This window comes from Dasypus novemcinctus, chromosome 22 (genome assembly GCF_030445035.2).
Source record: "Dasypus novemcinctus isolate mDasNov1 chromosome 22, mDasNov1.1.hap2, whole genome shotgun sequence".
NCBI lineage: Eukaryota > Metazoa > Chordata > Mammalia > Cingulata > Dasypodidae > Dasypus > Dasypus novemcinctus.
In genome coordinates, this window is record NC_080694.1 from 37,869,760 (window position 1) to 37,895,541 (window position 25,782).

A 25,782-nucleotide genomic window follows, 5' to 3' on the forward strand; every position below is an offset into this window, starting at 1 on the left:
CCCAGACACTCAGCTCCAGTGATTTAACCCAGAAAGTCAGCCCAGGTGGTTTCGAAATCATTGTATTTTTCCATTTAGCCTGGACAGAGGAGTGCTTATCAGGACACAAGTAGAGGACAGAGGTGAGGCAATGGAGAGATGCTATTTGTTCCTGCTTCCTTTCACTTGCTGAGATTCAATGAAAGAAATGCACCCAAAGATGAGGAATAAATAGAAGCTCCTACTGTCTTAGCCTGTAGCAAATTCTAATGGTCTGGAGTGGTTGGAAGATTTCTTCTACAGGGGTTTTCCAGCTCCAGCTATGCTCTCTGTAAATATGAGTAAATACATTTGGGATTAGAGATTCTCATTTAGATAATCAAAGAATAGAAATATAATATCTAAGAGAGTGCCAGATGCTTTCATCGAACCATTGCTTAGGGGCCTGATAGGACAGTGGTGGCCCTCAGGCAGGTTCTAGGACTACTCTGAGGATGGAGGCTTCTCCTGGGGGAGTCTGAGGGACCCAAGGCCCTAAGAGGGTTTAGAAGTAGACTCAGACATGCTGGGATGAATTTTCAGGCTATCTCCAGACCACTGCTGGGAAGGCTTTAATGCTCCTAGATGTGATTTTCTCACCCCCTTCCTGGTGCTTGGAAATCTACCATTAGAGGGTCATCCTTTTAGCTTAGACATCCTCAGGCTGTCGTTCTTTACATGTGGGTGGGTTAGTCCGGTTTTTCTCCTGAAAGACTGCTCTTATTGGAGGATGGTTGAGGAGCAGGGTTGAGAATCATTTGGTTCAAAATGAGGGTGGAGGATAGGAATGAGAGGAAGAGGGTGGTGAGGAGGAAGGAGAATGGGTGCTGTCTTAGTTTACAGGGCTGCTATGACAAATATCACACAACAGGTTGGTTTAAGCAATGGGAATTTGTGGTTTCATGGTTTCAGAGGCAGAAAGCTTGCTTGCTCCCATGATCAGTGGTGTTCTGGTGCTGACGTGCTGCAATCCCTGGGCTGGTTGACTTGGATCTCTGCCTTCTGTCACGCGGCCATATCCTCTCCTTTCTCTTCCGGGTTCCAGTTGACTTCCTGCTTCTGGCTCCTTCTCATGATTTTCTCTTTATAAACCCTCCAGTAATCCAGATTAGGGCCACTCTGACTCAGTTCACCAAACCTTAAAAAAAATAACATTTTCAAGAGGTCTTATTTACAAAAATAATGGGTTCATACCTACAAGGAAGTGGATTAAGATGAAAGACGTGGTGCTCGCTTCGGCAGCACATATACTAAAATTGGAATGATACAGAGAAGGTTAGCATGGACCCTGCCCAAGGATGACACACAAATTCGTGAAAAGTTCCATATTAAAAAAAAAAAAAAAGATTAAAGACGTGTTTTTTCGGGATACATAATTTAACCTGCCACAGGCACCAAGAAATTGGAGAAACATTCAGAATATGAGCAGGTACATTCATGAATGATAAACCTCCTTTACTACCAGTTTTCATGTGAGTGGCTCTAGTAAGGATCCAATATAAGTTTCAACTGAACAATTGTGTAAGATATTGTGATGATTTGTAACCCACATATGTTTCCAAGAGATGTTGGGTGCAGAGAGACGGCTGTGACATCTCCAATATTCTGGAATGATTTGCATCTTAATTTTTCTGGCTTGATGTCTCTGATACCATGGAAATATTTCTGAGATGCTGATATGTTAGTTTCTAAACCCCAGGTACTCAAAGTGTGGCCCATGGACCAGAAGCATGGGCATAAAGCAAAAGCTGTTAGAAATATAGACTCTCAGGTCCCATCCAGACCTGCTGAATGCAATTTAACAAGATCCCCAGTTGGCAAACCACTATTCTAGACCAGCTCCACATAAGGTACCCCAAAATTATTTGTCAGAACAGGACAGAGTGACCTGTGTTAAGAAATCCAGAGGAGGTCCTATGATTCTCATTACCAGAGCTGAACTTCTCCTTGACATGGTGCTGAATGGGATATGGCTAAATGTTGTTCATTTAGCATACATCTGGCCTTGCTAGTAAAAAGGATTAAGAGCTTCAAAAGGGAAATAATATTACAATATGTCTGCAGCTGAGACTGTTTAGTCCTTGGATAAAGATATTTCTTTCTAAACTCTGGGGCAATACCAAGTACTTGTTTAGTTTGTGCCATTTTGTTCACGAGCGAAAAATGCCTGAGCTCATATCTACTCTTTCAGTCCAAGGATAATACACAGTCCCTGCAGCTTCACCAGCTGAGGGAAGCAGATCTGTGAGCTGACCCACCTCTTTCCTTGGTTCATTAAAGTAATTTAGGATTCAGATTCTGATTACAGTATTAGTAGTAGTTGGTGAGATAGTATGCTATAGAATCTTTGATTTACTATAAAATGAAGATATTTAAAAAAAAATATCAGGCATTTCTTGTACCTAAGAAATTACATACCTTGTGTTTGTAAGAAAATGTAGGAACTCAATCATTCTTAGTGTTTATTATTGTAGAATTGGAAAAAATAAGGATTTATTAAGTAAGTCATATGATGATTAGTGTCATCAGTAATACATTGAAAGATTCTATCCTTCCTTTCAAGGAGCTACTATATATATATATATATGTTTTTTTTTAATTGAAGAAATGCCTAGGAGAGTTTTTTTTGTGAAGAGAAACAAATGAAAAGAATAGCGGCTTTTCAAGATTTTGCCCCAAAGTGTTTCTACAGTGAACAAAGTCCTTAAAATGAAGACTTTCCCACCAAGCAGAGGAAGATATGAGTCTAGGGACTGTCACCCTGGCCTGGACACCCTGTGGCCTGAGTGGCCATCTGGTTTGCTTAGGACAGCCTAGGTTTATGCCTGCTATCCAGGACCTCTTATAAGTTGCTTCACTGCCTACTCTCCTGTACTTGTTTGGACCTTAAATTATTAGATTTATAAAATTGCACTTTTGTAGGTAAAAAGAAATCATTATATGGTCATTTGCACATGATTTATAAGATAAATCCCCACTCACTGCTGTGTTCCATGTGGTTCTTCGGGACTTGACCTCACCTACCATTTCACTTTAATTCCCAACACTCTGCAATGTTCCTTGGCTCCAATTCTTCTGAACCATTATGTTCCCAGAATATGACATGTTGTTTTATTTTTCTGTGTCTTTTTATGATGCTATTCTCTCTGCTGAGGGGAACTTATTTCCCTCACAATCTTCTTAGTCATCTTTTCTACTTTTTTCCCATGCTCTTCTCATATGAGTGCTTGTTGTAGCCTCACTTGAAAACCTCCATTCTTTGGTGACTTCATACCATTTTGATGCACAGTTGAATCTGTATGGATTCTGCAATGAAGCCCAGAGTGTGTAGTGGGCACTCAAAACAAGTTTGTGGAAGGTGGAGAGTTAAGTGAGGGAGAAAAAAGGAAGTGGGGAAGGAAGATGGTAGAAAAGAAGGAAAGAAGGAAGGACATAGGTATTGTAGAGTCAATAACTGCTAAAAGGGAAAGTGAATTTTGGGAGTAACTTTTTAAAAAATTTTTATTTTTTCTTCTTTATTTTCTTTTAAATGTTACATTCAAAAAATATGAGGTCCCATGTAACCCCCAACCCCCTCATCCCACTCCTCCCACACCAACTACCTCCTCCATCATCGTGGCACATTCACTGCACCTGGTGAATACATTTTGGAGCACTGCTGCACCACGTGGACAGTGGTCCACATTGTAGTCTACACTCTCCCCCAGTCCACCCAATGGGCCACAGCAGGACACACAATGTACAGCATCTGTCCCTGCAGCACTACCCAGGACAAAGGAGTAACTTTATATGAGACTGCAAGATTTCTCTTTAATTACAAGTCCATCTTTATTTTCTCCTTGCCTTTTTCTCATTATTGCTTATAATAAATATTCAAGGGAAAGCCTAAAATGTCTTGTGCATGTTTGTAGAAAGGATATGTGGGAAAAGAGTTAGTGAGGTTGTGTATTTTGTGGTCCTGCAGGGAGAGGACTCTGTCAGAAAGAAAAAGCGCACGCACTTTTGAGAAAGGATCAGAAAACCCAGTTCTTTGAGTGAGTGGACAAAAAAAAAAAAAGCATGGCAGGAGTCTAGCCTGGGACCAAAAAGTGTCATGGGGTGTCTACAATGGCAGAAAGCCCTATATACGGGCATACAGATGGAATGGCTTCATTTATTACACTACCATTTAAGTAAGGACAGAAATCAGTTCAAAGGAGTATTTATTCCACATGGATCTCATTAAAAGTAGGATGTACATAAAAAGAAGGTTATAAGGTGTCAGAACATTTGGCTAAATATATGTTTCTTTACTTCCTCATGCAGAGCTTCTAAAGTATGCCCTTTGGGCCACCTGTACCCTAGGCACCTGGGGTGGCTATTAAATTGCAGATTCTTGGGTTCTTCCCACTGAAACAGAGGCTCTAAGTAGCCATGGACCCTGGATTTCCCACAAATACACCAGGGAAGGCCTACATTCCCTAGTGTATGACGGCCAGTGTTCAGGAAGGGGTTCAGGAGCCGTGCTTACCATCTTCTGCCTTGGATTGGAGGGAGAGTATTAGGAGAGTGAACACTTTCATAGGATAGGTGATAGAATCATAGAGCTTAACTGCCTCGCACCATTGCCTGATCCTCCCCGGGAAATCTGATCAGGAGGGTGAACCTGGCCTCAAGCCAGCTTTCTTCTGCTGAGAATGGTCCTCGAAGTCTCCTTTATATTACCAACAGGGATAGCTGGGGCTGGGATTACCATAAGCCTGACATTTTCTCTTTGGATTTCCTTCATTAAGGAGACACACATCTGATTTCCCAGTTGGCTTATTTTAGCTATGTTGGGAACATCTATAACAAGCTCTGTTCAGCTTCTGAAAATTTGTTGAAGGTTAACTTCATGGATATTTGTGACCAGTGGCCAGGAGATAAGATTCAGACCGGGACAAGAGAAACACAGGATACTTGGGAAAAGAAAACACTGACATTTTCAGTGACAGAGTAGAGAAGACTGTTACAGTGCTATTGTAAGCTAGATACTTTAATAATCCCTCTATTTTCCAGCTGTCCCTTAATGTTGCATGCACATTAAATTGTAGTGTGTAGATTTCTGAAATTGGTACTATTTTTAAATAGCTTTATTATTTTTAGTAATTTTCTATACGCTGGAATCCCTAATCCATAACTATTCCCAATTTTTAAGAATCCACATAAGCTACAACTCAATAATAAAAAGACATATAACCCAATTAAAAAATGGGTAAAGGATCTGAATATACTTTTTTCCAAACAAGACATACAAATGGCCAATAAGCATGTTAAAAGATCCTCAGCATCATTATTTATAGAGGAAATGCATATTGAAACCATGTGAGATGTACTTGATGTCAACTAGGACGGCTGGAATAAAAAAGGCAAATAACAAGTACTGGTGAGGATGTGTAGAAATTGGAACCCATATATGCTGCTGGTGGGAATGTAAAATACTGCGGCCACTTTGGAAAACAGTCCGGGCAGTTCCTCAAATGGTTAAACATAGAATTACCATATGACCCAGCAATTCCACTCCTAGGTATATACCCAAGAGAAATAAACACATAGGTCCAAAACATTATGCAAGAATGTTTATAGCAGCATTATTCCTAATAGCCAAAAGATGGAAACAACCCAAACGTCCATCAACTACTGAACAGATAAAGAAATTGTGGTATATCCATTCAATGGAATATTATTTGACCATAAATAGGTATGATGTTCTGATACACAATATAATATGGATAAACTTTGAAAATATTAAGCTATGTGAAAGAAGCCAGTCACAGAAGACCACATATTATATGATTTCATCCATATGAAATGCCCAGAATAGGGAAATCTATAGTGACAAAAGTGGATAAATGATTGCGTGAGGCTGGGGGAGGGGCAGGTTATTGGGGAATAGAAAGATGATAGCTGAAGGGTACAGGTTTTCTTTTTGAGGTGATGAAAATATTCTAAAATTGTGATGGTTGCACATTTCTGTGAATATACTAAAGCCATTTAACTGTACACTTTAAATGGATGGATTGTATGGTATGTGAATTATATGTCAGTAAAGTTTTTTTTTTAAAAGAATCCACATAAGAAAATTTATTGCCAGCTTGTGTGAAAGTAGATGTGTTTTTTCTCTGGGGTCTCCATATTGCTCAAAAACACATTATTCAGGATGATGATTTCTGAAATAAGTTGTCTCTATAACATTGCTTTTAAACCAATACTTCTCATTTTGTATAATGCCTTGAATGGGCCAACTAATTGCACATCGACACTGAGTTTGAACACATATCTTTCTGGTTTTAAAATTTCATCTAATCAGTTCAAAATGCACACAATTAAGAAAGTTAGTTTCACTTTGGGAATTACAGAGTATGGGTTATTTGCTTAGATGGCGCAAATAAACTAAATAGTCAAATTTCCCTTTATTCTGTGTTGTGTACTGTCCTCCAGATATCACAGATATCAACAAAGATGCACTTGTGGATTAAATTTTAATAATCCCTTTGAACATCAATAAATGGCTAGAAAACAAAGAATAATAAGCAAGCATCATCAAAAAAATGAGTGTGGACAAGAGTGGTTTGTTTGTTGTTACTGTAAGCCAGAGGAGAATTCCCTGACATTAAGATTTATATTCAGGTGTTGATTGTCACTTGAAAGAAAATTAAATTAACTAGTTGAAGGTAGAGATCCATCAAGTTGAATTTGATCCAGTAGAGGGCACTGTATCTCTGTCCTTACGTATATATTTAGCTGTATCTTACATACCCTTAAATATGTCCTGTATTGGAACAGCATATACTATAAGAGTATGCATGTATAGTTAACACCTTTAACAATTTACCTTTTCTTCTCCCCCAAGGATGAGAGGTAGCTTATAAATGAAAACATAGCTTGTAGATGAAACATACATGATAAAGCATTTAAACTTAAAGGAAATACATATTATATATTTACCCACCCATATTAAGCTGCAGAATAAGACAAATGGAGATTTTTCTTAGTTTTTAGCAACATCGTTCTCCATGCTTCTGGTTTTTAGGAGAATGGATGTCTGCCTTCTTTCCTCTCCAGGCGTATATTAATTTCTTGAAAACTACTTTGATAGCTAGATTGCCAGAATAAAGAATTCTTATTTTAAGTTGTTTTCCTGGTGCTTGACCCCAAAGCACCCAGGCTAACGCTGCCCCGGGAAGGTCAGTTTGCAGCGCAAGGGAGGGTCGTGGCCCCTTGAGGCTGCAGCCCTTTCCTTCCGGGCGCCCGTCTGTGCTGGTTGCAGTGGCCGCTGCTTGCATCTGCCCTGCTTAAGTCCCCTGAGGCCTGCAGATTGCTTGCTGCCGCACTGCCCTTCCCGGGAACACGTGGTCGTCGGACGCTGCGGCGGGAAGAGCGCCTCCCGCCCGGCCCCCGCTCCCGCCCCCGCTCCCGCCCCCGCTCCCGCCCCCGCTCCCGCCCCCGCTCCCGCCCCCGGTCCGCGGCTTCCTGCTCGCTGCTCCTTGTTTTCCAGCCCTTCACGTTCAAATGCGTCGGCTGCGGAGGCAGCTGAAACCACCAGCGTATTAAACACAGCAGAGCAGGACCTCAGAGGTGAGAACTTCGCCTTTGAAACGCAGAACGGAGCGACGAGGCTTTGCAGCGCGGGGGTGATTGGGCCGCAGCGACGCCCGGAGGGAAGCACCCTTTCCCGCCAGGCGGCCTGTGACGGGCGCGCGTCGCGTCACGCCGCGCACCACGCGTTCTAGGGAAGGCGGCTCGATCCCTGAAGCCTTCTTGAATTTCAGCCCAGCTGGAAAAGTGGATGTGCTTTCTCTGTCTTGAAGGGGAGCTTGCTCTTTCGATTCTTGTGGAAAGTTTATTAATTCCTAGTAGAGGATCGACTGCTGAAGAAGTGCTTTAAACACGTCATTTTCAAAAAAGGGTGACAAGATAAAGGAAAAAGTGTACTTGGATGTCCTGTTCTTCATATATTTCTAAAATTTTAGTGATCAGAGTGCAGCGGTGGGGGGGGGGGGTAGAGGAATGGGGGGAGGAGAGAGAGGAAAGAGGAAAACTGCAGAGATTCTAGAGATTCAGAAAACCTGAACAAGACTAAGTTTCACGCCTCAGAAAGCTGCTCAACCTTTTGGAAAAAAAAAAGGCTATTTCCCTTCATTTCTTCTTACTTTATCAGGAAGAAAACTTCAACCAGCTACTAACATTTTTAACAGCTAATGCCATTAGTATCCATTTAAATACAGAGACTGTGGGCAGATAAATTGTTGTTTAATCATTGGATTCTGCTAACACAGAACTGAGGAAATCAGTTGTCTCCCACACCTGTGCGTTTACTTAGTTTGTTTCTTCTGTCTTGAGGGTCCTTTACCCTTTTCTGGGTCATATAAAATCCTGTTTATCTGTCCACACTGCACTTATAAAGCGTGTCTCTAAAAATGACAACTCAGTGTTGGCAAGGATGTGGTGAAAAGAGTACCCCATCCAATATTGGAGGAAAGGCACCTGGTTTTACCTTTCTGAAAAGCAAGCAGAATGACCCAGGAATTATCTTTTTGTAAATCTAACCTTATTAGAAATTAGGCAGTTTTTTTTTGTTATTTATTTAATGAATCTTAACTGTGCAAGGAAATAAATGGAGCATGAACTAGGTAAGCAAAACCCTGTCCTGGTACCTATTCACATCCAATTAAATAGAAACTGAGGAACTTTCTGAGAGAGCAGTGGGTGTGGAATTACAGAAAATTATTATGTAAAATTTTAGACATACACAAAAATAGGGTAATAGGTGAACTTCTTTTGTGTACCTATCACCCAGATATACCAGAGATCGAGATTTTGCAACATGTGCTTCTATTCCTTCATTTTCTTTGCTGAAGTATTTTAAAGCAAATCCCAGTTCCCATGCCATTCCACCCCTACCTATTTCAATAGGCATCTCTGTAAAATATTAACACCTTCTTATATCTACAATGCCATGATCACACCTAACAATATATATTTTAATATTTAATACCCGGTTCTTAACTAAAAATTTAATTGGATGGCTGGGGGTCAGGACTCATACAAGATCCATTCATTACACTTTGTTAGAGGACGGACATGTTAATGGAAGTTTCCAGTGGGTTCAGACATGTACAGACTTTCCAGCTAAACAAGGAGGGGTGAAGACAGTGTAAATCAGATTGGAGGGAAGGGTGGTGAAGTCACTGGCAGAGAGCTGAGCGTGAACCTGGTGGTGCCTGTGCCATGGGGATGGAACCTGCCTGGATAATGGATAAACCTTGCCTGCTTATGCTGTACCTCTCAGGGATGGAAGCAAACCTGACATGGGCACAGCCTTTCTCCTTCCCACTTTGCTCCCCCATTAAGCACAGAAGGGGAGTACATTCTCCTGCTTATTTCACAAAAGATGGTGGCATTGTGGCACCCATCAGACAGAGATCGTTCACCATACTTTGGGAGCATGGCAAAGATTCATGGGGGATCTCTCAAAGCTGGCAGCACGGCCAAGTTCGGAGAGGGCAAAGCCAAAAGCAGTTGAGTCTAGTGAATTTGATAAGGCGGTTTGGGGCAGTAGAGACATGTGGAAGCAGCATATAAGATCTTTTTATAGATCACCTGTGGTCCTTTCCATGGAAGACAAGGGGATTAAGAAGGGCGTTGAGGGAAACGGACTTTGGCCCAGTGGTTAGGGCGTCCGTCTACCATATGGGAGGTCCGCGGTTCAAACCCCGGGCCTCCTTGACCCGTGTGGAGCTGGCTATGCGCAGTGCTGATGCGCGCAAGGAGTGCCCTGCCACGCAGGGGTGTCCCCCGCGTGGGGGAGCCCCACGCGCAAGGAGTGCGCCGGTGAGGAAAGCTGCCCAGCGTGAAAAGAAAGAGCAGCCTGCCCAGGAATGGCGCCGCCCACACTTCCCGTGCCGCTGACGACAACAGAAGCGGACAAAGAAACAAGACGCAGCGAATAGACACCAAGAACAGACAACCAGGGGAGGGGGGGGGAATTAAATAAATAAATAAATCTTTAAAAAAAAAAAAAAAAAAAAAGAAGGGCGTTGAACAAGTATGGACAGAAAGAGTTAAAAGCGATCATTATTTTCCTGATCACCAATTGCATCAAACATTGATTAAATGCTAAGTTACAATATAAAAAGCAATCAAGAATGATCTTTGCCGTGTGTTGTTTGAAGTCTAGGTGGGGAGAGAATACTAATGTATAAGAAGAATAATGACAGCAGAAATATTATACCTATGTCTCTATGGTCTAAACTTTAGGTGTTCTGAGAAAGGACTCAGGCTCTAGAACTCTCCTTTAAGATAAGGATTTTAATACCAAGTTTATGAGACCGTCAGGAAGAAATTATATTTTGGGGGTGGCAAAAATGCTTCTTAAGGCAGGTCACATCTTGACAAACCTTAGGAGATTTCCTCCATTGTTAAATGGGGTGGCCAATATTTGTAAAAGATTGAAAGATCATACATAAAGTTAAGGCATATCATACACATTCAAATAAATCCTTCTGCATTGAACAAATTTTAACTAGAGTATCAATTTCAATTTAGAATTGAGATTCTGCTTATTAGCTTTAATGGAACCCAAAACCAAATCACAGCATTTCTGAAATATTAGTCCAGTTTATGGACTAAAGTCTGGGAATTTTTAAATCACTTGTAAAATTATCCTGTGCTATTTCTGGAGCAATCCATCTGATTTGGTTGTTTAAAACACTAGTTTGCCTACCACATCAGACTAGGTTCAAGGAGAGGAGAAACCAACAGGGTTAGATTCCTTTTAGGAGATAAGCCAGGCAGATGTGGAGGCTCACATGAGCTCTTGTCGTTTTAGCTAAAAAAAAATCATCCATACAGGTGCAGGGCAGCAACAGAAGTTCTCCGGCTCAGTGCTGCTCCTGGAAGCTGGACAAGTGCCTGAGCAGAGGGAAAACAGTCAAAACCAGTGCCCTGATCTGCTGTATTCTTCCTGGACTCATCTGCAAAGCCTCCTAAATAACATCAAACAATATTTAACCAGTCTAGGCTGCTCATTTTCATTAGGGAATCTGGAGGTAATTATTGCTAGTATTTTCTGAACCCAGGAACCCATATCTGTGGATACTTATGAGTCCGTCTCTGTTCCAATCTAACCTACGCTTATGTCCCTTACCAGGGGCTGTGGGAAAAAAGTTTTTTACCTTACATATGGAGTGTTTGTGTTAAATATGGAGTCCTTCTTAACAATGTTAATATTTCCTTTGGCGTGTGAAAATGTCTTTACATCACTCTCATTCTCGAGAGAGAGTTTCATTGGGTATTGGAATTACAGATGGTCACACTGAATTTTCAGTTGGCTCAATGCAGATACAATTCCACTGCGATATAGCTTCCATGTTGATCATTGGATCATGTCCTTTACAAAAGACATGTTCAAATCCTGACCTCTAATTCTGTGGGTATGAACTCATTTGTAAATAGGATCTTTGAATATTATGTTATTAGTTAAGGTGAGATCAAACCTTAATCCAATGTGGCTGAAGTCCTTATAAGCAAAGGAAGTTGGACACAGAAGTAGATACCAAAGGAGGAGACAAAATGAGGCAGATCACGATGTGATAGGGACAGAGATTGAGCCACCAAGAGAATCTTTAAAAACTTTGGGGGAAAATACGGCCTCCCAATACCTTGATGATGTACTTCTAAACTCCAAAACTGTGGCTCAATAAATTCCTTTGTTTAAGCCAACCCATTCTGTCATGTTTATCATAGCAGCCATTGGCCAACCAGGACAATCTATTAGTCTATCTTTCTTTTTATGTGAACTGTCTTTTTGGTGTTCTGTAGTTTAACTACTATATACTTTGATGTCCTTTTAAAAAATATATTTATCCTGTTTGAGATTCTTTAGTAATTCTAGATCCTAGATTTGGAGTCATTCAGTATTCCAGAAAATTCTTAGTCATAATCTCTGTGAATACATATTTTCCAATAATATTAATCTATTTTCTCTTCTAGGCTTTCAATTAGATGTCGTATAAACCTTATCATTTTATCTTCCGTGTCTCTTTAATCTCTGTATTTTTTTTTGTCTTTATTTTTTTAATGTTACATTGAAAATGTATTTTTTTAATCTCTTCATTTCTCTGGATGAAGTGTGTTCTGGGTAATTATTGTGGATCATTTTCAATTCAATAATCCTGTTTTTAGCTATGTCTGTACTTCTAGTCATCCTCAAGTTTTATATTCCAATTAGTTTTGTTTCATTCTATTTAAAGCCTTTTTTGTGATTTTAAAGATTTTATGTTTTTGCTCATTTTTTATCTTCAATTCTATTTTTCTTGCATATTAAACATACTAATTTTATATTTGGATTCTAATAATTCCCATAGCTAAAGTACTTGTGGTTCTGCATTTGCTGTCATTTAAATTTTTTTCCTGCTGGCTCTCACTCATAGTGCTTATTCTCCATGTGTGTTTTTTGATTGTGACTCTGAGCTATGAATTCATTTTCTTGGAATTTTATTTTTGGAAATTCTTTGATGTGTGCATTGAAGTTAAATTATTTCATGTAGGATTTCCATTTATTTCTGCGGGTCCCTGGGGCACTCATCATAATCCTAGACTATAATAAAGCAAATAATTCATCTGACATTTTTTTGGATTTCATAAGGTAGTGTGAACTTGGACCCCGAATCTATGTGAAAATCAGCTTGTCATAAATTCTCAGGAGAATTTATTTTGCTTTCTATCTAGAACAAGAGTCAGGAGGAGAAAGTTTCCAACTGAAGTCTTGTTTCTTATTCACCCTTATAGTGAAGCTACAGGCCTTTGGGAGTCACAATTTTATGCAGGGATTTTATATTCAATTCCTATTTTGGGGGGACCTTGGGTTTTCCTACACATTTCCATGATCCATGCAGCTCTCTTTGTGGAGGCAGAAGATCACTAGAGTTTGGGAGCCAACTTCAAGGTAAAGGGCAATTCGAATGATCTTTTAATCTCAGGTTCCAACTTTGACATTGAATTTTTCCCCGTAGATGCTTTACCCTCCTTTTTTGCTGACTCAGCAATCAATTCAATAAGATGTTTCTTATATTTTACAGAGCTTTCAGATTTTTTTTAACCTTTGTTTTTTCTTATTAAAAATTTTTTGGCAGTTTCTATCAACATGAAAATGAACCAGCAACTCTACTTCTAGAGAATTTTTGGCAGAAATACTTATTATACATGTGTAAAAACACATTCATATCCTTTATTTCACTGCATCATTATTCATAATAGTGACAAACTGGCACTGTTCATCAATGGCTACTCCATATTATGGAGTGATTCTGAGCAGTCATTTAAAAGAATGAGTAAATTTGCTTCCACGGGCACAGGACAGTCTTCAAGATTTATGGCAGTTGGAAAAAATCAAAGGAAAAAGAGCTGTTCAGCTACGCAGTGCACCTTCTTATATTAAATTTTATTTTTGGTATTTTAAAACATTCTTAATAGAAGTGGTAACAGCAAAATTATATGCAAAAATAATAAAATATAATAATAATTTGTTCTGCTGAATGCCTTTCATCTCTAGATATCAAAGAGCATATATTAACATAGCATTGAAGCATTAATAGACTAAATATTATATGTTTAAAATATGAGATTATTTTCAACTTTCAGGTAGAATATTAACTTTATTAAAGGCTTTTTGAAGTAAAAGCAATGTAATCTTTTAGAATTTTTTGAGGGATAGATGGTTTCATCCATTACAATATTTTCCCTTACGTTACTCAGACAATGTCGCTTTTACTAAAGATTGATTCTGTCTAGCATCACAGATGACTTTTAAGTCAGTAGAATGGAACTATTTCTTGTGCCATACATTTAAAGATCATTAGTATGTATGTTTATGATGCTATATTTTACCTACTAAAAGTAAATGACATTTGAGTCAGACAAATGGCATTGTGGAATGGGACAATCATTGTTCTCTAAGCAATTGTCATATAAGGAAAGCAAATAATTTCACAGTGCATAGGGAATTTTGTGAAACACTTTAATTTATAAAGGAGAAAGAAATGAGAAAAGACAAATATAATCACTCTTGAATTGGTGAAACTGAATAATTATCTAGATACTTAGAACTTCTGGAAAAAAAAAACTCACTGGATTTTTACTATTATGAGAAAGAAGCCATAGAAAGATTTGAGAGTAAGTACAAATTTGAACCAATTTATACTTCAATGAAAGCCATACTTTAACAATCCCCTTTTTTAGTGTGTCATGTGACACACTATTAACCTGCAAAGAATCTTGTTGAAAGCAAATTTTGTATCTGAGTAATACTTCAGTCCTTAAGAGTAAAGACCAGGCTATTAGAAATACTTAAGAAGCTACCAATTTAATGGATAGACTAGGATTATGAGGGAATAAATCCACAAAGTCTTTGTCAGTAATTTTATGGAATAATAGTGACAGCACATAAAAGCTGTTACTAATGATACAGTCTACAAAGTTGACCTTTTTTATAGCTTCATTTGTCTCTTGCTTTTGAAACCGTTTTCTCCCCTCTTTCCTTTCCTAGATTCTGTTTGTGTAGATTATGAATTCTGTTTCTGAAAAGTCTGAGGAATTTACAAAATATTCTAAATCTGTAGCCTTTCAGAAATGCTTCTTTTACCAATTTTTTCCCAAAGTTATTAATCTATGCAAGTTTCAACTTCTTCATGAGTCATTTTGGCAGTTTTTATTTTTTGCATAAAATAGTCAATTTTGTGGTGATTTAAAAATTTTAAATATAAAATTGCATATTGTTCTATTATAAATATTTCTAAAAGATTTATTTATTTATTTCTCCCCTCCCCTCCCCTCCCCTTCTCTCCCCTCCCCTCCCCTCCCCTCCCTGCCTTCCCCCACTGCATAGGGCAGTACTCTGCACAGGCCAGCACTCTGCGTGGGCCAGCTTGCCACGGAGGCCAGCTTGCCTTCACCAGGAGGCCCTGGGCATCGAACCCTGAGCCTCCTATATGGTAGATAGGAGCCCAACGGCTTGAACCACATCTGCTTCCCATCTATTATAAATTTTTATGCATTTCACTTTTACTGTTTCTTAATTTCATGTCTTTGTGATTTTCAACAGTATGACAACATTTTTATTTAAATATAATTTAGGGGTAGGGCATAAATATGGAGAGACAGAAACCAAAATGTTATCAGCAGGTATCTCTGGGTTGTTGGATTATATGTGATTTCTTCTTTATCAATGTTTTCAAAAACTTTTAAATGCATTAATTCTTTTAAAAAACTTTTAATTTAAAATATTTTCAAAATTACAGGACAGTGCAAAAATAATACAAAACCCATACAGATAATAACATATCCCTCTCCACACTTAGATACCCAGATCCACCAACTTTTAACATTTTTCCACATTTGCCATATCTATCTATCTATCTGTCTGTCTATCTATCTATCTATCTATCATCTATTTTATAAGCATTTGAGAGGAGGTTGCATACATCTTGCTCCTTGAACACTTAACAAGTACAAGAATACTCACTTATGTAACCTTTAAGAAAAATTATTGGGAGTGGATGTGGCTCAAGCAGTTGAGCACCTGCTTCCATATGGAAAGTCATGGGTTTGGTCCCGAGTGCCTCCTAAAAACAAAAATAAACAACAAGCAAACAAATGAAAAAGCCAACTCAGGAGAGCCAATGTGGCTTAATGGTTGAGTGCTGGCCTCCCACATATGAGGTCACAGGTTCAATCTCTGGCCCCAGTACCGCAAAAAAATTTTTTAATCAAGTTCAGGAAATTTAATATTGATAAAAGCATACAGTCTATATTCCCATTTTTTCGTATGTCCCAATAATGTTCTTTTGGGCATTCTCTCCATTATTATTAGATCCAGGAGATCTAATTGCATTTAATTGTTATTGTCTTTTTAGTCTTTCTCTCACTTTAATTGTGGAAACATATATATATACACACACACACACACACACAATAAAATTTTTCATCTCAACTACTTCCTAGCCTACAATTCATTGGGATTAATCACATTCACATTGTTGTGTTACCTTCACTACTATCCATTATCAGGACTTTCTCATAACCCAAACAGAAACCCTGTACCCACTATGCATTAATTCCCCATTCCCCTCCTTTGTCTCTGTGAATTTGCATATTCTAGTTATTTCATATAAATGGATCATGTATCTGTTCCTTTATGTTTGACTTAATGCAACATGATATTTTCAAGGTTCATCTATGTTGTAGTGTGTATCAAATTTAATTCCTTTTTTTTTTTAAGATTTATTTATTTATCTCTCCTTCCTTATCCCCCTCCCCCGCACAGTTGTCTGCTCTCTGTGTCCATTCGCTGTGTGTTCTTCTGTGACCACTTGTATTCTTGTCAGTGGCACGAGGAATCTGTGTCTCTTTTTGTTGTGTCATCTTGCTGCGTCAGCTCTCTGTTTGTGCAGTGCCATTCCTGGGCAGGCTGCGCTTTTCTCACACAGGGTGGCTCTCCTTACGGGGCGCACGCCTTGTGTGTGGGGCTCCCCTACGTGGGGACACCCCTGCATGGCAGGGCACTCCTTGCGCGCATCAGCACTGCGTGTGGGCCAGTTCATCACGTGGGTCAGGAGGCCCTGGGCTTGAACTTTGAACCTTCCATGTGGTAGACGGACACTCTATCTGTTGAGCCAAATCTGCTTCCCAAAATTTCATTCCTTTTTACAGCTGGATAATATTTCGTTGTATATTTATACCGTATTTTGTTTATCCATTTATCTGGACATTTGAGTTACTTCCACCTTTCGGCTGTTGTGAATAATGCTGCTATGAATACTGGTGTACAAATATCTATCAGAGTCCCTTGTTTCAATTCTTTTGGTTATAAACTTAGAAGTGGGTTGCTAGGTCATATTGTAGTTCTATGCTTAACTTTTTTTTTAAATTATGTTTTTCTACCTTTCACTTTCAACCTATTTGTGTCTTTAAGTCTAAAGTGAGATTCTTGTAAACAATATGTAGTTGGATTGTGCTTTTTTAAAAAAAAACTATTCTGCCACTCTTAGTCTTTGGATTGGGGAATTTAATCCATTAATAGTGTTAGTACTGTAAAGACAGTACTTAATTCAGCCATTTTGTCCTTTGGTTTTTATATCTCATATCTTTATAATCTCTCTTTTCCTTTATTGTAAACTCCTTTTCTGAATAGTTGATCTTTTATGTTGTATCTGACTGATCCCTTTCTCATTTTTGTTTCTGTATTTAAAAAAACTTTTTTTAACAAATCAATTTTATTGATACATATTAATAAAGCAAAAAAATCATTCAAAAGAGTACAATCATTGGTATTCAGGGTAATCAAATATTTGTGCATTCATCACCCTAGTCATTCCCAGAGCACTTTCATTATTCCAATAATAATAATAAACAACAAACAAAACTCATTGCCTCTCAATCTCTCTATGCCTCACCTGCTGTACATAGCTGCTATTCTTTTTGCTTCTCTCTAATATGTCTGTATTTATATTTTGTAAAAACAGTCTTATATAGGCAATATCATTCATAATCATGTTTTACATGATGTTTTACTATCTTATACAGTCCCATGTTACATTCTTTAACTTTCCTTCTAGTAATATACATGATCTTAGACTTTCCCTTTCAACCATTGTCATACCCATACAAGAGCTCTGCTAGTTACAAACACCTTGATATCCTTTAACAATTTCTGTTCATTTCCAAAGATTTATAAACAACCTTTTTACCAGTTCTGTACAGATTAATCCTCAGCTTTCCATTGTCCACCTTCCTTCTATTTTCTGGTGACCTATATTCTAATTATTAACTCCATGAGTTTACACAATAAATTAATATTTAGTTGATTAATACCACAATCATACAGCATTTGTCCTTTTGTGTCTGACTTACTTCACTCAACATAATGTCCTCCGGGTTCATCCATATTGTCATATGCTTCACGACTTCATTTCTTCTTACTGCTGCATAATATTTCATTGTGTGTATACACCACAATTTGTTCACCCATTCATCCGTTGATGGACACCTGGGTTGTTTCCAACTTTTGGCAATCATGAATAATGCTGCTGTGAATGTCGGTGTGCAGATGTCTGTTCATGTCTCTGCTCTCAGTTCTTCTGGGTATACACCTAATAACGGTATTGCTCAATTTCCTTAGGAACTGCCAAACTGTCCTCGGCAGTGGCTGTACCATTCTACATTCCCACCAACAGTGTATGCTTAACTTTTTGATGAATCACCAAATTGTTTTCCACAGTGGCTACACCACTTTATATTCCCACCAACAAGGCATGAGGAGGCCTATTTCTCCGCATCCTTACCAGCACTTGTTATTTCCTGTTTTTTTTTCCATTAATATTCTTTTGAGTGGGTGTGAAGTGGTCTATCATTGTGATTTTGATTTGCATTTCCCTAATGACTAAGGATGTTGAGCATATATTTATGTGCTTATAGGCCATCTGTATATCTTCTTTGGAGAAATGGCTATTGCATTAATTTTGAAATTAAAGGTATCATAATTTAAAACACATAAATAAATTTATGTGCTATCAAAGCTTGTTTTCCAGTGGTACTTTAATTGCATATTGTCCATCTCAGGGAAATAGTACCACTGTCCCTGCTGTGGAAGTTTGAATTAGCACAAATTTCTGGAGGCCAACTTAATAATAAATTAAATGTGGTATTTGTATGTTCCTTGCCTAGGAATTGCACCTAGGGATTAATTCTAAAGAAATAATAGAACACATGCACAAAAATGTGTTTGAACAAAATATATGTCCATACATGGGCATCTGGAGGGTTGCTCCAAATAAATGTTGAAGCAAAGCACATTCTTGGATAAGAAGACAGTATTGCAGTTGTTTTATTTTTTCCCAAGACGATTTATTAACTCAATACAATCCCAATAAAAATCCCACTCATCGGCAATAAAAGTCTCATAAAAATTTTTCATGAAACTTGATCAACTTATCCCAAAGTTCATTTAAAACTATAAAGAGCTAAGACCAGTCGAGAAATTTTTGAAAAGCAGTGGCAGCAATAGCAGCAGCAACAAAAGCAGCAGAATTAATGAGAGTGGAAGTAGCAGCAGCAGAGCATGAGAAAAAGAAGGCAAGTATAAGGGATATAAAGACACTCAACAGCTATAATAATTCACATGAATGGCAATGTAAAGGAGGGGCATAGGTATAGACAAATAATGCGGCAGTATGAAGAATCTAGAAATTGACCCACAAATATATGAGTATAATAAATGATGAAGATGATATTACGAATTTTGGGGGGAAAAGATAGATTATTTAATAAAAAGTGCAGACTGCAATTGACTTCTTATTGGAAAAAGATAAAATTAGTGTCTACTTAATATACACAAAAACAAATTTCTTATGGGTCTCTGTTGTGAAAAATAGGACTGTTAACATTTAGAAATAAACCCAAGAAAGTACCTTTATGACCTCAGTGTAAGAAAACCTTTCTGAAGAAGATCCAAAAGGCAGATAGATTAAAGGAAAAAAATTGTTTGACTACACTGGTTTACATTTCCATTTATCAAACAGCATAATAAAATGAAAAGATAAGTCAAAGACTGTGAGTAGTGAGTTGCCACCCTGGTAACTAAGTTTGGCGTCCAGAATACATAAAAAAGGACAAACCAAGGGAAAAAACAACCCAAGAAAAATGGCCAAAGTATATTAACCAAAAATTAACAGAGAACGTCATTGGCTAATTAACAAACAAATAAATATGCAGATGCCCAGCTTCAATAGCAATCAGAAATGCAAATCTATAAATTCACACATCTACAGCCAATTGATTCAACAAGGGTGCCAAATCTACTCAATGGAGAAAATTAGCATCTTGAATAAATGGTGTTGGGAAAGAATGAAATTGAATGCCCATGTCACATCATAAATAAAAAGTAAATAAAAAATGGATCAAAGGCCTAAATATAAGAACTAAAATTCTAAAATTTTTAGAAGAAAACATAGGAGAAATTCTTCAGGACCTGTTTTAAGCAATGGGTTCATAGATATGACACCAAAATCATGAGCAACAAAAGATAAAATAGATAAATTGGACTTTATCAAAATTAAAAACTTTTGTGCATCAAAGGACATTTTGTAATGAAAAGGCAACTTACAGAAAGGGAGAAAATATGTGGAAACAATATATCTGATAAGGATTTAATATGCAGAATATGTTTAAACATTTCTACAATTCAACAAAAAAGACAAGCACCACAATTAAAAATAGGGAAAGGACTTGAATAGACATTTCTCCAAAGAAGATATACAATAGGCCAATAAACACATGAAAGGATGCTCATCATTAGTCATTAGGGAAATGCAAAACAGAACCACAATGAGACAGATACTACTTCACGAGGATATGAAGGCTATTATAGGATGGTTACTGTAAAAAAACAAAACAGAAAATAACAAGAGATGGTGAGGATGCAGAGATATAAGAACACTGATATATTGCTAGAGGGAATGTAAAGTGGTCCAGCTGCTGTGGAAAGCAGTTTGGTGATTTTTTGAAAAGTTAAACATTGAACTGCCATATGACCCAACAATCCCATTCTTAGGTATATACCTCAAAGAACTGCAAGAAGTAACTCTCAGATATTGGTACACCAATGTTCATGATGGCATTGATCAGAATAGCCAGAAGATGGAAACAACTCCATCACCCATTGACAGATGATTGGCTAAAAAATGAAATATATACATACAATGGAATATTGCTCAGTTATAGAAAGGAATGAAGCTCCGATATATGCTATAACATGGATGAACCTTGAAAATACCATGCTAAGTGAAATAAGCTGGGCACAAAAGGACAAATACTATAATTGAAATATCTAGAATAAGTGCAATCACAGAGACAAAAAGTACAATAGAATTTACCAGGGACTGAGAGGTACAGGAATGAGGATTTATTGCTTTATTGCTATAATTGTGTTGTTTGTGCTTTTGTTGTTGAGTTGTGGGGGTTCTTTATATATTCTTGATATCAAACCCTTATCAGACATATTGTTTCCAAATATTTTCTACCATTCTCTAAGTTATGCTTTCACTTTCTCTTTAAAATTATTTACTTATTTATTTATCCCCTACTCCCTTGCTGTTTGTACTCACCATCTGCTCTCAGTGTCCATTCACTGTGTGTTCTACTTGTCTGCTTGGCTTCTCTTTAGGGCACCTTCCAGAGTGAGAGAGAGGTGCTCAATCTCTTGCACTACCTCAGCAATCTGGTCTGTTGTATTTCTTTTTTTTTTTTTTTTTAATTTATTTTTATTTATTTAATTCCCCTCCCCTCCCCCGGTTGTCTGTTTTCTGTGTCTTTTTGCTGCGTCTTGTTTCTTTGTCCGCTTCTGTTGTCATCAGCGGCACGGGAAGTGTGGGCGGCGCCATTCCTCGGCAGGCTGCTCCCTCTTTCGCGCTGGGCGGCTCTCCTTATGGGTGCACTCCTTGCGCGTGGGGCTCCCCTACGCGGGGGACACCCCTGTGTGGCACGGCACTCCTTGAGCGCATCAGCACGGCACATGGGCCAGCTCCACACAGGTCAAGGAGGCCCGGGGCTTGAACCGCGGGCCTCCCATGTGGTAGACGGATGCCCTAACCACTGGGCCAAAGTCCATTTCCCTGTTGTGTTTCTTATTGTCTCTCCTCTGTGTCTCTTTTAGTTACATCATCTTGCTGCACCAGTTTTCTATGTGGGCCAGCGCTCCTGCATGGGCCAGCACTGTGTGTGGGCTAGCACTCTCTGTGGGCCAGCTCTCGTCTCGGGCCAGCTCGCTGTGTGGGCCAGCTCGCCACATAGGCCGGCTTGCCTTCACCTGGAGACCCTGGGATTTGAACCCTGGACCTCCTATATGGTAGATGGGAGCCCAGTTGCTTGGGCCACATCTGCTTCCCTTTTCACTTTCTTGATAACATTCATTGACACACAAAATTTTAAATTTTGATGAGGTCCAGTTTATTTTTTTCTTCTATTATTCATGCTTTTGGGTAATGTCCCCAAATCCATTGCCTAATTCATGGGAAGATACTCCCTTATGTTTTCTTCTAAGAATTTTATAATTTAGCTCTTACATATGGGTTATTGTTCCATTTTGTGCTAATTGTTGTTCTCAAGTTACAGATAAGCAAACAGAGGCACAGAGAGGTAACCCAAGCACCGAGAATAAACAGCTTGCCCAAGGCCACTGTCTAGAAAGTGGCAGAACCAAGGTTATTGTCCATGCTGGCACACGAGTCCATGCTTGTAATCGCTGTACCCCTAAACATCACTGCTTCAACAGAGCCACATTGTACTGCACAATGGGCAGGAGAGCAGAGAAGCCAGGAATGGGATAAGGGCCTGTTAGAGTCAGTGCTGGGTAGAGGAAGGGTGGGATGTGGAGAAACCTCTGACGGCTCCATGATCGAGAAAGGACTTAGGAAAAGACAAGTGTCTAAGACAGGTTTTGAGCATGTCTTTTTAGGGTCTACATTGTCAATTCCTGTTCCACATTTCCTACAAAATCTTCAAAGTCTAAATTGCTCACTAACATTCTGGAATGTTTGGGTTTATTTAGGAAAATCCCAGGAGGGGCTAAACTCTTTATTTAGATTAATATGGGACAAAAATAGAGATGGCATATATGGAAGGAGAACCCAAGGATAAAGGGCTGGTTTGCCTCTGGATTACACCAAAATACTTGAAATTTACTGTCAGATTACAGCACCATAAGTTTTTGGGCAGAGGCTAACACAGGGAAAATAGTGTTTGAGCATTTCAAGTGAAAGTCACTTGAAATGGAAGATGGAAAAACAGAAAGCAGAGAGATCAATTAGAATAATGGTTGCTGTATTAGTATGGCATTAGATAAAACAGGATTAAATTAGAAGACTAGGCTTGTGACCATATAAACAAAAAGGAAGAGATGGATGAGACAGGCATTATCATAGAGAAATCATCAGCATCTGACTATCTAACTGAAGCTTGGGGAAAGAGAATGGGGGAAGCTGACGGTAACTCTGAAGTTACAATCTGGTTGAGTAGGATAATGATGTCATTAGAAGAAAAAGGAATGTAACAAAAAATAACAGATATTAATGGGAAAAAACAATTCATTTTTAGACAAGATAATGGATAAGAAACGGTTAGGGTTCTTAGTTAGAAGCAATCAAAAACAACCTTGATTGAAGCAGCAAAGAAACTTTTTAAAGGAAGATTGGGTAGTTTACGGAATCTCCAGGATATTTTTGTAACAGGATTAGAACTCTTTTTAAAAAAAGATTTATTTATTTATTTATTTCTCTCCCTCATTCCCTGCCTCCTCCCCTTCCCCTCCCCCTCCCCCCTCATTGGCTGCTCTCTGTGCCCATTCGCTGTGTGTTCCTCTGTGTCTGCTTGTCTTCTCTTTAGGCAGCACCGGGAACTGATCCTTGGACCTTCTAGAGTGAGAGAGAGGCACTCAATCTCTTGTGTCACCTCAGCTCCCTGGTCTGCTGCATCTCTTATTGTCTCCCTTCTGTGTCTCTTTTTGTTGCATCATCTTGCTGTGCCAGCTTGCCCCTTGGGCCAGCTTGCCACGTGGGCTGGCACTCCCGCACAGATAGCACTTTTGCATGGGCCAGCACTCTGCTTGGGCCAGCTCGCTGCACAGGCCAGCACTCTGCATGGGCCAGCTCTCCACTCTGGCCAGCTCACTGTGTGGGCCAGCTTGCCTTCACCAGGAGGCCCCAGGAATCGAAACCTGGACCTTCCATATAGTGGACAGAAACCCAATTGCTTGAGCCACATCTGCTTCCCAGGATTAGAACTCTTGGCCCTAAAATGATGTTTCAAATCATAAGGTCACCTAGACTTTCCCACGGTCCTAAATATTGCAGTGCGCATGACAGACCTCCTGGCGTAGAGCTCTGCTTCCCATAGAATAGCGGGTTTGCTTCAGTCCCCCCTGCTGCCAAGCCTCTCACTCCGAGCTTCCTTACATCATGAAGTCCTGATGCAAAGCCTGGAGCAGGTGTTCCTGAGCAGCACACCCTCATGGCCATGCCTAGTTCCAAGGACGTTGGGAAAGTGAGTGTCTTAGTTTCCATTGTACAAAATACAATGACAAACTGGATGGTTTAAAACAACAGAATTGATAGTCTCACATTGTGGAGGCTGGAACTCCAGAATCCAGGTGTCTCCTCTAAAACGTGTTGGGGAGAATCCTTCCTTGCCTCTTCTAATTTCTGATGTTTGCCAGAATGCCTTGGTGCTCCTTGGCCTGTAGATGCATCACTCCAATCTTTGCCTCCTCCTCCTTCTCCTCTTCCACCTTCACACAGACTTCTCCCTGGTGCCTATCTCTTCTCTCCTTATAAGGACTCTGGTTCGACTGCATTAGGGCCCACCCCACTCCAGCATGACCTCATCTTAATTAATTCTATCTGTAATGACCCTGTTTCCAAATAAAAGCATGTTCTGAGGTAGTGGGAGTAAGGACATCAATATATCTTTTTGGGGGATGCACTTCAATGCATAACAGTGAGTATCTGACTTTTTTCAGCTCTTATTCATCTAGCCTCTCTTATTCATCAAAGTTCCCCAAATAGGAAAAGAATCCTACATTAGGCAGCCAAAATAATATTTAAGTATAAGTACCTATAGGGTTTAAAAAGTTTGGCTGGCACTTATGTGAGAGGCTGGGATTGGTGATAGAGCTTTGGAAGTAGTCATTCCCCAAAGGAGAGGATCTAGGGAATGATGAGAAGAGAAGATGGCTAAGAACTAGATTTTGGAGAAAATGGCATTTAGATGGTGGATAAGTCAAAAGAAGGGACATCAGACAAGTTTGTCAAGGAAGGAGAGGAGAGAACTTCGGTGGTATTGAGTGCGGTGAGCAAGTGTAAAGCATGGAGGCAGTTCAAGAGAGAGAAACACCAGAAAAATATAACTATTTGGAATTAAGAGGCTAGGATTTGCCATTGCAGGGATTCAAAGCAGTTACATGGAACTAGTGAGTGGTTGGGGAAGAAGGGATGACCATCCCATTCATAAACAAAATTGAATATATATACTATGTGATTGGAGGAAACTCTATTTGTGCTATAAAATTATTCACATGCTCCATTAAGAATCCAACAGGAGAGTCTAGCTCTGGAGTGCTGTTTAGCAACTAGCTTTATGCATTTTTCAGAATTCTTAATGCTTTTTGACCAGGGTCTAGGCTGTGAGGGGCAAGTTTTATCAATATTTGAAGTCTCTAGTAAGTATAGTCTGCATTGGTTTCTGTGGCTGTCCACTTGATAGTAGGCTAGAGCATTGTATTAGTTTGCCAAGGCTGCTATGAAAAATACCACACAATGGGTTGGCTTTAACAACAGGAATTTATTGTCTTATGGTTTGGGAGGCTGGAAGAAGTCCAAAATCAACGTCTTGACTGCTTTTTCCCAGAGTATATAGCATTCTGGTGCAGGCTTCTGCAATCCTTGGATTCCTTAGCTTGCATCTCTGCCTCTCATCACATGATGAAATCTTTGATGTCCTGTGGCTTTCTCTGACCGCTGGTTTCTTCATCTTTTAGCTTCTCTAACTCTGCTGTCTCTTTATAATGCCTCCAGTCATTTGGATTAAGACCCACCTTGATTCAACTTGACTTCTCCTCAACTAATGATGAGGACCTATTTACAAACTGGCTCATACCTGCAGGTGAAAGAATTGAGATTAAGATAAAGTCTTTTGTGG

General features: G+C 39.1%; 1 non-coding gene across 1 annotated transcript; it reads left to right on the forward strand.

The window, feature by feature from the left end:
* Positions 1-1,244: 1,244 nt before the first annotated feature.
* Positions 1,245-1,351, forward strand: LOC111760761 (U6 spliceosomal RNA). The gene has a single exon (XR_002794363.2). It is a non-coding gene; the product is annotated as a U6 spliceosomal RNA (small nuclear RNA).
* Positions 1,352-25,782: the final 24,431 nt, after the last annotated feature.